Consider the following 15,800-nt stretch of genomic DNA (forward strand, 5'->3'; position numbering starts at 1 on the left):
CGCGAGCGGCCGCCCTGAACCGCCGCCGACTGACTGATTGGGCGCGCGCGGCGGTCCCCTTAGTCAGAAGGCCGTAGATCTCGCGCGCGCGTGCCCACAAGGAGGAGGCAACAATAGCCGCCAGGGGCGCGCTCAGGGCCGCTCTCGACCGCCGCTTGGCCCCCGGCTCTCGGTCCCTTGCGCGTGCCCGCTCCGCTGTCGGAATGTTGGCAGTCCTCTCGAACCTCAGCGCGGCTGCGCGACTCCCCCCCCCTCTCGCTCCTCCCCTTCTGCTCACTCCCCCTCCCACCTCTCGGAGCGGCGGTGGTGGGGCGAAGCCGGGACGGGGCAGCCGGGCTGGAGCACGCAGAGTTCTGCGGCTGGTGAGTGAGGGGAAGGGGAACAACGTCTCGAGGTCCCCCTCCCGGGCTGTGGCTGGGCTGCCCCCTGTGTGCGGACGGGAGGGGGCGGTAACTCGCCGCTGTTCCCTTTTGGGTCCGCCGGTGCCAGTAAAGGGGGTGGAGGAAAGGGGAGGTAGCTGCTTTCTTTCGGGTCCGCAGGCCTTGAGTCTCGCCCTGCCCTGGGTGGGCGTCTGGAGCCTGTGACAGGTCCCCGCGACCTCGGGTGGTTTATCCTGCCAGGGGGCGGCACCAGCTGTGACCTGCCGACATTTCTGCTGCCTCGGTGTTTAGCCCCCACCCCCCACTCTGGGAGCCGCCGGCTGCGCCTCCCCCGTCCTCAAGGGAGGAGGAGGAGGAGGAGGAGGAGATGTGAGGTATGTTTGTTTTGGTGCGGGTGTTGCTGTGTCGTCCTGCTCCGTGTCCAGGTATTTTGTGTCTGTGCGCTTCCCTGCACTCCAGTGGTCCTTGGGTTAGTGCAGCGTTGGAGAGGGGGTGTTGTGAAGCTGGGGTGTAATGGTAAAGTTGCTCGACTCTTGAGTGGGGGGAGGGATAGGTAGAAGGGTTCCTCTCCTCCCCTCGTAGGAAAAATGAAGATACTTCCCAAGCCTAAAGCTAGCAAAGCAGCTGTCTGCATCTGTCTGTGTTTCTGAGGAGCACAAACACTTAATTGACACACAGCAAAACCCTTCATTCCCACATGGAGACACTTTAAAAACTCCTTAAAACTTAATCCCAAATGAGGGAGTCCTTTTCTGAAGGAGTGAGACTTGGCAGGTCTGCTCTACTGTATGTTTTTAAAGTGTGGCAATTACTTTAATCTTACTGTCAAGGGTTCAAGGATGGTCTTTTTGTATTTGATTTTCTTATATGTTAATTGCATATATCATATATCACTTTTCTTAGCAAGGGATTCTGTATGTGTTTCTGTTTTGAGCTATAGAAAAGATATAAAGTACCAGCTGCTTAAAAATAAAAGCAACAACCAGAAAAAAACCTTCTGTTTAAAAGAAGTCTGTGTAGAAACATTTCTCATGTTTTCATTATCAAGCTTTAGCCAACCTCATGATGATATTGATGACATAATGACAAATCCCACTTTGGTGAAGAGCAGCCTACCCTACCTCCTTCACAAACTACCTACCTGTTAGGATTGAAAGCTACAAATTCTGTTCTCCACAAACCTATGTTACCCCACTGAAGTGTTCACTTGTCTTAAGCAAACTCCCAAGTTCTGCATGTCAATGCGCTTGGATCATTTTGTTTAGAGAGCCGAATTCAACTTTAAATTTTGGTTCGTGTGCTAAGGTGTACATTTAGGGCCACATACTATCCATGTCTGCACTGAAACTTCCAATGATAACAATGAGAGGCTTGCATAAAGATCAACGATATAGTGTGCTTTTTATTTTGTTACCAAACTTTTACTTACCATCACTATTAGTTCCTTATTTTGGCTTTCAGCATCACTGAGTGGGAAAATGTACTTACATTTACGGTCGCCAGTAGTTCTGCCCCTTGTTCCTCTCCTTCCCTATACTATTGCTGCAACTTTCCTGTCTTTATGCATCTGTCTTTCTTCCCTTTGCATTTCGTTCCCTGCAGCAATTTCCATTTCCTTTCTTTGTGCTTCACTCTCACCCTTCCCACCATTGCATCTCCTAAATTAATAATGTTGACATATAAAGTGTTATCACTAGGCTTTACATTGTTAAGATGCTAATGAGATTAATAGGGCATGGGAATTCTCAGTCATTGTTTCAGCCTGTCTGCAGATTCAGGAAGAGAAGAGTACATCGGCTACTCTACTTAGTTAATGATTGAAAGGTTATCTTTGCAACTGGTAGGGCAAGAACCTTTGTTTTTACTGAAAACCCAGATTTTGCAGAATTTTAATATTTTATGTGGGCCACATAAATACACAAAGTGGAACAGATCAGCCCTTGATCTGGTTGTTTGATGTTTGTTATGACATGTTAGACAACTTAAACATAACATCCTTATGTAATTGACATATGGAACATGTTAATTCTATTGACTATCCAAACAGCATTAGTTTCCTTTCCTTTCTGGTAGTGGTATAATTCAACCTGTGCTTCATTGGCATTTGTTTAGTAACACATCACTTGTGAATCTGTGTCTTTCACTTTTTTTATTCCCTTTTTTGCTTGTTTAGGTCTTTATTCTTGAAATATATAGAATCATAGAATATCAGGGTTGGAAGGAACCTTAGGAGGTCATCTAGTCCAACCCCCTGCTCAAAGCAGGACCAATCCCCAACTAAGTCATCCCAGCCAGGGCTTTGTCAAGCCTGACCTTAAAAACCTCTAAGGAAGGAGATTCCACCATCTCCCTAGGTAAACCATTCCAGTGCTTCACCACCCTTCTACTGGAAAAAGTTTTTCCTAATATCCAACCTAAACCTCACCCGTTGCAACTTGAGACCATTACTCCTTGTTCTGTCATCTGGTACCACCGAGAACAGTCTAGATCCATCCTCTTTGGAGCCTCCTTTCAGGTAGTTGAAAGCAGCTATCAAATCCCCCCTCATTCTTCTCTTCTGCAGACTAAACAATCTCAGTTCCCTCAGCCTCTCCTCATGTCATGTGCTCCAGCCCCCTAATAATTTTTATTGCCCTCCGCTGGATCTTTCCAATTTTTCCACCTCCTTCTTTTGAAAATCTAAAGTAATCTAGCAAAATAGCAGCCCCTAGGGCATGTACACTTTTTAATGTTACACATTTGAGCCCAAGAATACAAAAAGGTCTCTTTCCCAAATGCTTGTAAGCGGTGAGGATCCCAGAGCCCAGGCTCCGGCCTGAGCCCAAACTTCTACACAGCAATTTTCAGCCTTTGAGCCCAAGCCCCTCGAACCCAAGTCAGCTGACCCAAGCCAGCTATGCCCATGCTGTGGGTCTTTTATTCCAGTGTAGATATACTGAAAAAGGTGTCTCCCAAATGCCACTCTTCCTTCTTGGTGGTGACCTGTGTGCTTTCCTTCATCTCCTAAGATGTTTAGTATTAGCTAACTTTTTTTAATTTAAAAAGTATTTTTAGATACTTTCCTGCCGTTGCAGGTACTGTAGTCTTGGGTTCTTCTATTCTCAGCTTTGTTTCCACAAATATGGACATCATTTTGAATTCATTCCCATTGTGTTGCCCCTCTTTGCAGCTGTTAGGCCTGTCGGTATCCATGGGGCTCATGGCTGATACTGGTAAGAAAACTAGCTTTTGACTTAGTGGTAATTTTGGCATTGCAAGATGCAGGGATGACTCTATTCAGTGTCTACAAGGTATTGTGAAGAGCATGGTCACAACCAGTGCTCTCTCTTTTTTTTTTTCTTCACTCTAAGAAAAGGATCCAGAGGGCCTTCGCAAACTCCTGTTGTAATAGAGGCTCTTGTAACAAAGTTGACTAGAGTAGTGTACTCAGTAGTGTCGATGAGCCACTCAGACTAGACACAAATCACAAGTAAATTAATTGTATGCTGTGTTGTTGTAGCCGTGTCGGTCCCAAGATATTGGAGAGACAAGGTGGATGAGGTAATAGCTTTTATTGGCCCAACTCTCACTAGCAGAAAATGGTCCAGTAAAAGATATTATGTCATCTAGTTTGTCTCTCTAGGGAACTACTTGTAATCTAGAAATAAGAAATACATAATTCACAACTTAAAAATGTAAAAAATTAAGAATCTGAATAAATGTAAGTTAAGCTATATAATTGCTTAAATAAATGTGTACAGATACATTATATCTTCCTGGTTATCAAAAAGTTCCAAATTTAGTCTGAAAGCTATATTTTAGTTGCAAATCACCGTGTTTTAATGATTACCAACCAGTGAGAATCAACTTTCTTTAGGAAAATAACTAAAAAGTATTAAATGCAAGACCTAATTTAAATTATTGTAATGAAAGTTTCCTGCTTTTTTCTCGAAATTATTTTTAAAATTAGTGACTTAAATAGCTTTGATTTAAATCAATCTATCCTGCCTCCTTTATATGTCCTAAAGTAGGGGTGAACAAACTACAGCTCGGGGGCTGAATCTGGCCCACCAGCCATTTTAAACTGGCCCTCGAGTTCCCACAGGGGAGCGGGGTCTGAGGCTTGCCCCGTTCTGGGGCTCCAGCCGGGGAGCAGGGTCACGGGGTGCTCCATGTGGCTCCTGGAAGCCGCGGCATGGGCCCCCTACGGCTCCTATGCATGCCAATGGCCCCCTCCAGTGCTCCAATGGGAGCTGTAGGGGCGGTGCCTGCAGATGGGGCAGCGTGCAGAGCCGCCTTGCCATTCCTCCGCATAGGAGCTGGAGAAAGGACATGCTGCTGCTTCCAGGAGCCGCTTGAGGTAAGCGCTGCCCGGAGCCTGCACCCCTGAGCCTCCCCCTGTGCCCCAACCCCTGCCCCAGCCCTAATCCCCCTCCCACCCTCCGAACCCCTCGATCCCAGCACGGAGCACCCTCCTGCACCCCAAACTCCTCATCCCCAGCCCCGCCCTAGCGTCCGCACCCAACTCGCACCCTGGAGATCCCTCCCGCCCCCGAACTCCTAATTTCTGGCTTCACCCTGGAGCACCCCCCCCCCAACCAGAGCCCTCACTCCCTCCTGCACCCCAACCCCAGTGTTTTCCCCAGGAGTTGAAATTGGTCTGTGTGTGTGTGTTTGAATTTTCGGGGTGTGTGTGTCAGGGCCAATGAGGGGTGAGGCCGTGAGGGTGAAGGTGGGCTGTATGGGACCATAGTAAAAACTGAAAAATGTTTCATGACCATTTTATTAGATTTAACTCATGTTTTAAAATCATCACACAAATTAAAGTTGGCTACTCAAGCCTTCTATGAAGCACTACATCTACATCCTTCTTGGTTTCTTGTTATAATTTTGCACAACTCTTTTAACAAACTTCTTGAATGCAATGCGTTCATCTTTGGTGGCTTCTCGTATGTCCGGTACTTCCATTCCTTCAATTGATATGCACATTAATTAGTTCGTTCACATGATCAGGCAGAAGGCGATTTCTTTCAGAACACAAAATTCTATTCAATGAGGAAAAAGAACGCTCAACTGTAGCTGTTGTGACCGGGAGTAGCAAGAGATGAATTCCTACGTCTTTCATCCCAGGAAACACAGCACAAAGATCGGGTCGAGCCACTAGTGATGATAAAAAAGAAGTTGAAGTGAAATCTTCTTTCATTCATCATACGATATTCCACTCTGTGTTCAAATTCTCTATTCTGTTCTGAGCACATGACAGCCCCATTGCTGGTAGTGCCTCACTCCGCTCAAACTCCGTTGGTGTTTTATAGGACAGGGATCTGTAAAAGCTACGTAGAGGTTGAGTAGAATCTAGAAGTCGCTGTTGTAGATTTTTAAGAATCGAGTCTGTGTACTTTTTCAGTTGTCTTAACAAACACTTCTTTTCCTTTTCACTTAAGGATTCAATATAAATGCCTTCATTAGTAAACTTCTGGACTGAAGTCTTTGCTTCTTCCAGTACTTTTTTCAATGGATAGCTCTCTGATCCAAATGTAGCTTGTATTGCTGGACAAAGATCTACTACTATTTGTAGCAGATGCCTGGATGCATTGTTTAATGACCCAAGTGGTCTCTCTTGTAAGTCTACTGTTGAAAACGGCAATAGTCTTCTCTGAACGTAGTAGCAAAAGTAATCTACCAGCCTCACTACTTAGATCCATCCCATCTTGGTAGATACTTTCCAAAGCCAGTAATAATGGCTGGAGTAATTTTAAGACAACAGCCAAAGATCGCTCAAGAGAAAGCCAGCGGGTTTTCCCAGATTGGACTGATTTGAACTTCAGTCCCACGAAAGCTTATGCTCAAATAAATTTGTTAGTCTCTAAGGTGCCACAAGTACTCCTGTTCTTTTTTCAGTTCCAGTGTATCTTCTATATTTTCCAAGACATTCAATCTTTTTGGACACTTGCTGAAAAAAGAATATAATGAAGACATTAAATTTATAGCTTTTAAATGTCTTTTGAAGAGTCTGCCATTCGTACTAGCGCTAGTTGGAGTAGATGGCCTCTGCAGTGTGTGCATAGGAGAGATTAGGGTTACACTTTTCTCTGAGCAAAGTTTGTGCTCCACCATGTCTTCCAGAGAAGTTTGCAGCTCCATCAAATGCACAAGCAGCCATCTGTTTGGGGTCCAATTGACAAGCATTTAACTCTAAGATGTGGGTTGTCACAGATGCAGCTGTTGTGTCTTCTGTAACCTGAACATCTAGAAAAGCATGGACTAGCTTACCACTGACATCAAGATAATGTACACAATGACTTAATACTTGATGCCCATTTGCATTTGTGCATTCATTAGCCATGTATGCAAATTTTTTGAGAGAGTCCTTCACTTTTTCAACTGTTGTCTTTCACTGTTGCACTGCATGCCTCTAGTCAGTCAGTTGAGTTTTTTGCAGAAAGATAGTGAGCATAGTAAAGGTACAGAGATGGGCAACTAAAATGATGAGGGGTATGAAACAGGAGGAGAGATTAAAATGACTGGGACGTTTCAGCTTAGAAAAGAGACGACTAAGGGGGGATATGATAGAGGTCTATAAAATCTTGACTGGTGTGAAGAAAGTGAATAAGGAAATGTTATTTAATCCTTCACGTAACACAAGAACTAGCAGTCACCCAATGAAATTAATAGGCAGTAGATTTAAAAAAAAAAAAAAAACAGAAGGAAGTACTTCTTCACACAACATAAAATCAACCCGTGTAACTCTTTGTCAGGGGATGCTATGAAGACCAAAACGATAACAGGATTAAAAAAAGAACTTGATAAATTCCTGGAGAATAGGTCCATCAGTGGCTATTAGCCAGGATGGGGAGGGATGCAACACCATGCTCTGAGTGTTCCTAGCCTGTTTGCCAGAAACTGGGAATGGGCAACAGATGATTATCTGTTCTGTTCATTCCCTCTGAAGCATCTGGCCTTGACCACTGTTGGAAGACAGGATACTGGGCCATTTGGACCATTGGTCTGACCCAATATGGCCATTCTTATGTAAAAATTATAATAAAAATGTTTAGTACAGAAACTCCCCAACATCATGACCTCTCAAGATAGCAACAATGTGAGATAACAACCTTGGCAAATAATACATTTAAAAAATCTTGGCCTACTAGGAAACATATTTAAAAAAGTTTCGATTGCCAGTCACAAATCTAGCATTCTGGAGCAAAGTCACTAAAATATAGTCCAACAAACAAATGTTTATTTAACGTGCTCCTCACTTTTCCCTCTACCACACCCCACTCACTGGTGGTGTCCTTGGTCAGCAGAGACTCGGAGTTCAGAGGTGCTTTCATGTGAGTTCACCTCACAAGTGGGGGGCAAGAAGGCATCTTGCTCATTTCTCCAGCGCTCATCATTCGCTCTAGCCACTGTTGTTTGTTGTGCCAACGTTCACTTCATCGCTCTGTTGCCAACGGCCCTGCGCCATCACCTTCTGCTGCCACCTGGCACTGTGACCTCTGCGAGTTGGTCTCTTGAGGTTCCACCCAGCTCTCAGTGATTTCAGCTGAGCTCTCAGTTGGGGAACCTCACTGCTAGTGCAGGCTGGGCTATCTTTTCCACAGAAACTCTGTTCCCCAGCGGGTCTAAGCACTTAAACCTGATTATCAGTGATTTCAGCTGTACTGGTCATTTAACAAAACAAAAGACTATCTATGGAGCCTAATCAGCTCTGTCTTTAAACAGTGGAGAGGGGCAGGTCAAATAGTACTTGTGACTCAGGCAGACCATCAAGCAAAACACCTGTCCCTCTCCTCTCTCAATGTTCTCTATCATCACAGGCTAAGTACAGTTCTACTGCCCTTTATTCATACAATAAGAATAACATTTCATTACCCCCACATTCAAGTGATTTGTAACCCAACCCCAGCCAAAATCTATCACTTCCGCAACACAGCGCTGTTTGCTGGATACCTAGGTAGATTGAGTGTGAATGGAAATACAATCTGGTCCTGAAGGCTTTCCCCCCCCCAACCCCCAGCTCATCACTAGCTGTCAGGGAGAGCTCATTTAGACTTTGCTTACAAATCATCATTTGAAATTATTAGGTTGGCCAATATCGCTGAAATGAATTCACTGACATTGTCATAAAAACAACAGCTGTATAACAAAGCTAGTCTGTTCATACTTTTCAAATCTATTTTACTTTTTCAGATACACGTATTTTATCATATATTGTATATGTTTTTAAAGTGTGTATTAATATTTCAATTTCAATTCAGATTTCCAAACAATCACTAAATTGGCAACATTGCATGTAACTAGTTCACAAAATTGAGGTGGAGTTTTTTTGGGGGAAATTCAGGGTGTGTGTACACCACCAATAGAGGGGGTCTAGGGAAATCCCTGCCCGCCATACAATTTCTGTACCCAGATGTGGCCCTCGGGCCAAAAAGTTTGCCAACCCCGTCCTAAAGCAAAACAGGTCACAAACTTATTGTTTTTCCTTTGCAGATCACCTTAGAAGAGCTCTGCCACAAATTAGGATATCAAGGGGATATACTCTTTTAGAGCAAATGGGTTGGGAAAAATGTGAGATGGGTCATTCAAGTCCAGACCCTATAATGTTTTTAGGCACATGGTGTCCAGAAATAAGAGAGACATACCCCCTTGGAATAGTGTAGCTGTTCCCCAGTGAAATAGATGTTCCTATGGGTTCACAAACAAGGAGGCTGCTTAAGTGTGGACAGACCCATTGGTAGGTATAAGTATGTCTAAATTAAGCAGATATGACTCAGACCTAGAATGAGTTACGCAATAAAATATATGCTTTAGTTAAATCAGAGTAATGGACTTGATTAAAAAATTACTGGGTGAAATTATATGGCCGATATTATGCACAAGATCAAACTTGATGATCATAATGGTCCCTTGAGGCCTTAAAATCTATGAATCTATAAAATGTGGAAAATTAAAAGGGAGCTTTTTTTTTTTTTTTTTTTTTTTTTTAAATATACTATCAATCAGGTTTTCTCTAACCTCTGTTAAAACATATTTGGAATTAATGATGTAAGGAAGAAACAGTGAAACACCAGTTTTGGATGATAAGGCAATAATTTGTGTCTAAAATGAGTGACATAGCTTGTATTGAGATACAGATGAAACCACCAATAGGAAATATGCATCATAGAGTAACTATTTTTGTAACAACTAAAAGGAACAATTTCAGGTAGAAACTTTATTATACCTATGTTTTCTGTGCACACTCTCCTGTCTTTGGTATGCTATAAGTATAATCAAGGCCTCAAGTACTCTGCAGCAAGCTGGTCTTAAATGAATTAAATGTGAAACTGAGTAATACAATCAGTACAGTAAGTCCTTTATCTCGCTATTAAATTTGTTTCCACTACATTTTCAGCATGCCAGAAGTTTTTTTTATGATTCACTCTGCATTGTAGAATTCACTAAGGATGAAACCTAAAGATTTTGGCAGTTGAGTTGTATGGTATCGGGGGAGGTATGGGAGACATTTTGGGATTATGGGATGAGCCTCTATTCAGCATTTAAGTTATCATCTTTACATTTCCAGCTTCTTAACCCATTGAGATAAATGGCGTAGTTCTCAGAGGTGTGAACTATTGTTTCAAGCTGCTTGCATACACAGAAAAACAGCATTGGATTGGCTTAAATTCTGCTTGCATGCTCAGGGTTATCTTGGCCTAGTTTACGCACCCTGTAACCCCCCCCCCCCAGTATTATTTAGGTTAGTAGTGAGATTCTTTGACTGAAAAAAATTGCACCAGTACAATGACACTGGTATGTATGCAGTTATACTGGGTGGTGAAGATGCTTTCTACTGGTATAGTTTATTCCCCTTCTCTTGTAAAGGCACCTTCATGCAGTTGTAACTGTGTATACACTAGAGAATTTGAACTGATTTTAAAGCAATGCAATTTTTTGTGTGTTGACAAGTCTTTTACATCCATAATCTGGTCTTTTGTGTACTATTTAGCCTATTACGGAATACTTAAAATATTATTTTGTAGTCGTTTGGTTTTCAAGTAAAAAATTGCATTATTTATGCTCAAATATATTTTATTTTATAAAACAAAGCAAAAATACAAATTTAAAATAACTTGAATTAACAATTTCTAACTGGAAAGCGCGTATAAAGTAGTAAAAAAAATCAAGTGCAAGAGTCAAAATTAAAAACAGTGTTCTACTTAAAAAAAAAAAAATTTTTATATATACACAAACACCAAACAAATTAGATTTTTACTAGGAAAATCTATTTTTATAAACAGAAATACGAATTTGGATTTAATGGGATTGGTGTTTCTGCGTTTTTCTATCACAGATTCGCTTAATATTAGGAATAATGCTGGAAAGTTGAATCCTCATGTCAGGTGCAGCATCATATTTGGTTTTTGTTGCAGTATAATACGAAAATCCTGTCTCTCACAAATAAGTTGTAGCAAAAGGAAGGAGCACTTGGACTGCACGTTTAGTCACATTAGGGTATTCTTCTATTAGGCTGCTCCAAAAATTATTCAGCGGAAGATCCTTAAACTTTTATTTCAAATCGGAGTCAGAAATTAAGTCAATTAGGCTTTCATAATTGTGCGCAGTAAAGCCGACTGATTTGGCTGTAATTACAAACGGATTTCGAACCCAAGCATTATCATCAGTAGTTGTAGGAAAATATTCTAATAAAGAGACCTGCAAGTCACCTAAGTGCTGTAAAATGGTGCTGGAAACTTCTTCATGGACTGTAGAATTTATTTCAGTCAGAAATTCATGTACTGTAGGGAAGTAGTCAGTTATTCTGTTCTACAGAAGATGCCCAGAATTCCAGTTTCTTTTTTAACGACAAATTTTTATCCATTGTAGTAAAAATAGTCACATTATTTCCTTGCAGCGACAGATTAATTTCATTTGATTTTGCAAAAATATCTGCAAGATACGGAAGTCTCATTAGCCATAAGGAATTTGTCAGACAGTCATTAATTTTCATCCTGAATTATCTGGAGTAAAGAATACCAGTAGTTCACTACGAAGCTCAAAAAGCCTCACAAGCACTTTTCCTCTGGATAGCCACCTCACTTCCGTATGTAAAAGAAGCGCTTTGTGCTGACTACCCATTTCCTCACACAAAATTTTAAATAACCTGGATTGAAGTGGTTGAGATTTGACAAAATTGATAATTTGTACTGCTTCATCGAGCACAATTTTCAGATATACTGGTATTTTTTTTAACTGCAAGTGCTGGTCTGTGTAGAGCACAATGGCTCTTAGTGCTTTCTGGTGCCACACTTATGATTCGCGTTACAGCTCCCTTCATCTTCCCAATCATTGCCCGAGCACCATCAGTACATACATCAATACATTTTCCCCAACTAATTTCATGCTTTGTGATAAAATTGTTGATGAATATTTCTTCTCCAGTCATGTTGTTTTGCAGAGATTCACATAAGAGCAGGTCCTCTTCAATAATATTATTAAATCTGTATCGGACAAATATTAGTAGCACAGCAAGTCCTGAAACATCAGTGGACTCATCTAGCTGCAATGAATACTTACGGCAAATTTTCAGTCGGCAAACTAGCTCTCTTTCTATGTCATTGGCAAGATCTTTAATACGGCGTGCAACAGTATTATTTGACAACTGTACAGCATCAATTTTTTTACCAGACTGCTCGCTCAACATGCACGTTACAATATCTTTCGCGCAAGGCTTGATAAGCGTTTCTCCAATAGTGTGAGCTTCTCCGGCAAGCGCTATATGGTAACTTACTTGATAAGATGCCTCTGTTGCACTTTTGTTGTCTGTTTTAGCAATTTTTATCATCGAAAGTTTACAATTTCCAAGTGAGTCACGCTTCCTCTTGAAAAAACGTATATCTTTGTCTTTGTATTCAGCATGCTTGGTTTCCAAATGTCTACGAAGTTTAGCAGGAGCCAATGAACTTGTTTGCTAGTATTTTGTTGCACACAACGCGCTGCACATCAGGAGCATCTTTATTTCCAACACATGTAAAACCGAAAGACATAACTTTCATCGTACTTTCGTTTCGGTCTTTTAACACCTGCTTTTTGTTTTTTGATATACTTCAGTGGAAATTCTTTCACCTTGGATAACTCACTAGTACTAACAGATTTTTCGGCAACAAAAGACTGCGATTGTTCATCCTCACTTTGAAGTATCTCAATATTTTGCTCGTTTATTTGGCCACAGTTGGAGTACCAGAACAACTTGCTTTTCGTTTCAAAGTTCCTTCTTTTAGCCACAAATCCATAGTGATTAGGTTTAGTAACAATATTTAGAAATACTGATTTTTGTCAAATTTTGTTTGTCACAAATATGTATATTGTTTCGAGCGAAGCTAGTTTAGTTGTGCTTATCGCACACACGATAAAGACCCACAGGTTTGAACGTGTTGAGTGAATGTTATATTCAGCATGGCGTAAAGAGAATGGTGTGTGCATACCACTGCAGTTCGCGCAGCCTCGAGTGGAAGGGGTACGATGTCACTAACTGAAACGTGCCCAAAAGGGGTAGACATCAACATGCTTGCGTGCCACGTTCTCTTTATCCCATGATATTCAATACGAGATCTGTCAATAACCAGAAAGAGTTTTATGTTAAATTATAGTCATTCAAAAATAGTTGTAAACTACGCTTCAAATATGCCAAATTTAAAATAAAAAAAAAATGTAAAGACCCTTTTTTAAAATTGATTCTTTCACAGAACACCTATTCACATAGTGTGGAACACCAGTGTTCCACGGAGCACAGTTTGGGAAACACCGCTATACAGATTTCATGGGGGGACCAGCGTTTCTTAAAATGGGAGTCCTGACCCAAAAGAGTTTTGTGTCTGTGGGGTGGTGGTGGTCAGGTTTTTGTAGGGGGGTTGTTGTATTGCCACCCTTACTTCTGTGCTGCCTTCAGAGCTGGGTCGCCGGAGAGTGGCAGCTGCTGGTCATGTGCCCAGCTCTGAAAGCAGTACCCTGCCAGCAGCAGTGCAGAAGCAAGGGTAACAATACTATACCATGCCACCCTTACTTCTACGCTGCTGCCTTCAGAGTTGGGTCAGGACCACTACAGTTACAACACTGTAAAATTTCAGATTTAAATATCTGAAGTCAATACATTTATGATTTTTAAAATCCTATGACCGTGAAATTGACCAAAATGGACCATGGGCTCTTCTTATGGGGAAAACATCCTCTGTTCATGCACAGAACAGGTAAAGGACAGGCAGTGATAGTACCTTGTAGTTCAGGGGTGGCCAGCCTGTGGCTCCGGAGCCACATGCAGCTCTTCAGAAGTTAATATGCAGCTCCTTGTATAGGCACTGACTCCGGGGCTGGAGCTACAGGTGCCAACTTTCCAATGTGCCGGGGGTGCTCACCGCTTAACCCCTGGCTCTGCCACAGGCTCTGCCCCCAATCCACCTCTTCCTGTCCCCTCCCCTGAGACTGCCATGCCCTCGTTCCTCCCCCTCCCCGAGTCTCCTGCATGCCACAAAACAGCTGATCAGGAGGTGCTCCTAAACCCAGGGTTGTGAGTTCAATCCTTGATGGGGCCATCTAGGGATCTGGGGCAAAATCAGTACTTGGCCCTGCTCGTGAAGGCAGGGGGCTGGACTCGATGACCTTTCAAGGTCCCTTCCAGTTCTAGGAGATAAGATATCTCCATTAATTTATTTAATTTATGTTCAAGCAATTAAATAGCTCAACATACTTTTTTTTTTTTTTTTTCAGATTCTTGCATAAAATTTTTTATTACGTCAAGAAATGATGAATGGTGCATTTCTTATTTACTAGATTTTTGTTTTTGTTTTGCACATAGTTTGTGTCGAGCTGTATTTGAATGGACATTGGAATTAAATTAAAAGTGCACAAAAACAGGCTTTAAATTTTTTTTTTATTAAATAAAATCTTATGTGCCAGATAAATAAGAAAAATTTATCAAAACTGCTTTTGCATTTAAAAGCCACTGATGCATTAAACAAAGGAATTATCTGTAGTTAGTGAATTTAACTGGTTGTTTCTGGTCACCATGTTCTTTAAATCTTTAGAACTAGTATATCTCATTCTCACACCTAGTTTTTATTAAAAAAGAGGAAAACAAGCTTTCCTGCTTTTTCAGCTCCCCATCGATCTCTTAACTTTGAATAAACTAATCATTGAACAGCACTTCAACAAACAGTGATTCCAAGTGATTAGCCAATGACTGCCACCAGTTCAGTGGGTTGACTTTCTTTAAAGCTCTAGCAGCAAACAAGTAGTGGTTGGATAGTTTTTAATTTATTTTTTAGTTCAAACAATTGTAATAGATTACAGTAAATTTTAGAATTCACACAGTTGTTATAACTTCAAATTAAATTTTAAGTAACTTCATTTTTTGAAAAATTTATTTAATTAAAAAAAACAGATTTATATCTACTCTGATCTCCACCTGTTTTAGCTGAAAACTTAAATCCACGCACAATAAGGGTAAAAAAGCAAAAAGAGAATGCAGATTGCAAGAGATCATCATCTGAAGCAGCACTTGATCGTGCAGACTATGAGGCTTGCGTCGTCACCGGGACCCTCCACAACCTCCGGTTCTAATCACCTTGAGCCACCTTCCATCTCTGAGGAAGTGGTGAACAGACCCCTGGACTCTGTTTCTCCCTCAAAAAGAGAAAGGAGGACCCACAAGACGGATCGGGGCACTTGAAAGAAAGGAAGGATTCATCATCTTCCTTCTCAAAGGCAGCCTTGAGATATCTGCAAGACCACGGTACCCAAGGTAGAGCTGGCCATTTGGTCTGCATCTTCCTTGTACAAGGGCAGGAGATTTCCAGTACTATACCATTTACTCCAATCCAGTACCTCTGGAAACAGTTGCGGCACAGCTGCTTTTGGTACCTTCAGCCTTGCAGGCCTATGTGGCAGCATTGAACTTGTTCTGTTTGTCTATGCTGGCATTGCCTACTTCAGGAATCATCAGGATTATCAATACCAATTGCTATTCCAGGCCCTTCCGCTTCTTCAGCATTGAGGCTAAGGTTGATGCCGTTGACATCCTTGGTACTGAAGTTGGAACAGACACCATCATCAGGGCAGGAGGCTGTATGTTTGGTAGAGGTGCACTATAGCACCGTGTATATTCTTCACCTTGTCACTGGGGATCTCGATACCTAGACTCCCCTTTGAGCCCACACCATTGTGGTCCTCTGCACCAATAAGAGGTGATTTCCTGAACTTTTCCGTACCAACAATGCTCCCATCCCTGGGCTGTCTTGGCCATTTTATTCTTGGTTTGTGGACAAGTCAAAATATCTTGTAGTCCCGTCTGGCTGGGCTCCACCCAAGCCCACAGATTATATAGAGGACTTCTCAGATTATGCTATAAAGTCTTCCAGTTCTTCTCCACCATGGTGGAAGAAATCTTGCAACTCCCCTAAG

At 41.9% G+C, this 15,800-nt stretch overlaps 1 protein-coding gene across 2 annotated transcripts in view; it reads left to right on the forward strand.

The window, feature by feature from the left end:
- The first annotated feature begins 263 nt into the window (after nucleotides 1-263).
- RABGAP1L (RAB GTPase activating protein 1 like) overlaps nucleotides 264-15,800 on the forward strand; it is a 544,030-nt gene continuing 528,493 nt past the window's right edge. Inside the window, exon 1 of one of the 2 annotated variants that reach the window (XM_034779149.1) lies at nucleotides 264-362. The gene's annotated coding sequence lies outside the window, so the exon portion shown is untranslated. Of the gene's footprint in view, nucleotides 363-789; nucleotides 806-15,800 lie in introns of those variants that run through there. The other variant, XM_034779151.1, reaches the window with a different exon arrangement.

The sequence above is a fragment of the Trachemys scripta genome, chromosome 8 (genome assembly GCF_013100865.1).
Source record: "Trachemys scripta elegans isolate TJP31775 chromosome 8, CAS_Tse_1.0, whole genome shotgun sequence".
In the NCBI taxonomy this organism is placed as follows: Eukaryota; Metazoa; Chordata; order Testudines; family Emydidae; genus Trachemys; species Trachemys scripta.